Genomic DNA, 1430 nt, shown 5'->3' on the forward strand with positions numbered 1-1430 from the left:
CAGCCATTTTCCAGTTATTTTTAAACCAGAAACCAGGCGATCCCTACCTCAATATCTGGGCTTCTATTCAGAACAGATGGTTAGTTCTTTTCGTCGAAAGCACAAAGTTCTAAGTAACCAATAACTCCACGTGGCCACATACCCAAAAACTGATTCCACCGCGTTGTCATGACACATTTATTCTTCCCCAGCTCCTACAATACAGCTGAATGACAGACAAATTCCCTCACTTAACTGCCTCCCTTCCGAGTCACATTTCCCCTCGACTCAAGCCTCATTCTGAGGAGCCCAACAACAACAACGGCGGCGGCATCTTTCTCTCCCGCTGTCCTTCCTTCCCTCCCTCCGCACCACGAGCAGATCACAAAGGTAACATGATGAGAAAACAAAGTACACAGGTGTCAACAACAGCCCTGGTGATCTATCCAGTACACCAAATAAGTAAAGGTTCATATAAAAATTTCATGTTATTGAGAACAACAACAACAAAAATCACATCCATGATAAGAATATGAACATGTAAACCTGTCTGTCCTCCCGTGCCTGGTCGCTGTGTGGACAGTCGGGAGGCCGAAGCCGTGCACACACATACACGGCACCTCTCACACAGAGACTATACATAATAGTCCGTGAGTCTGTGAGCTCTGCACACGTCTTGGCTCACCTATTCTCACAAACACTCACTCACGCATATACACACAAGCATACACATGCGTGCGCGCGCGCACACACGCACACACACACAAGAAAGGCAACAACTATCGGTTTTCTTTTTGAGGTCCGAAACACAAGGATATGTCAGCCACACACTGTAAGGGGGGACAGTTTGAGTAAAGAGAAACTTGTTGTCGCCATTATGATGAGATCAGATAACTTGCACCATTTTCTTCTTTTTTTTTCGCGAAACATTCCACAAAACATGTTTTATATGCCAGTAAAAAATGTACATATTCAAATAACCAAAAGCGGACTTTTTCGAAGTATAAAATCAAATAACTCTTAGGCTGTCCTTTATATAGATCAGTGTTTTCCTTCACCTGAAAATTTACCCTGAGCAACTTGTATGATCTTATCACGACGGCGACCACATTGAAATGACATCAGCCATTACATGAAAGAGGAAGAGGAGGGGTGTGAGGTGTGGAGGGCTTACTGCACATGTCATAGGTGAACACCTTAAAAAAAAATTTTTTTTTAAACTCAACATGCAGGCAGACCACGGTCACAAGCCAAACTGAAGGTAAACAGACCACAACCAACCTGCAACAAAGTCACAGCAAGAACCAACCTGCAGTTTTGACAGACCATGGTTACGACTGAACTGCACATACTGACTTGACTTGATTGCAGATGAACAGACAACAGAACGGAGCCATATTTGAGAGAGAGAGAGAGAGAGAGAGAGAGAGAGAGAGAGAGAGAGAGAGAGA

The sequence above is a fragment of the Aplysia californica genome, unplaced genomic scaffold, assembly GCF_000002075.1.
Source record: "Aplysia californica isolate F4 #8 unplaced genomic scaffold, AplCal3.0 scaffold00043, whole genome shotgun sequence".
Taxonomy (NCBI): domain Eukaryota; kingdom Metazoa; phylum Mollusca; class Gastropoda; order Aplysiida; family Aplysiidae; genus Aplysia; species Aplysia californica.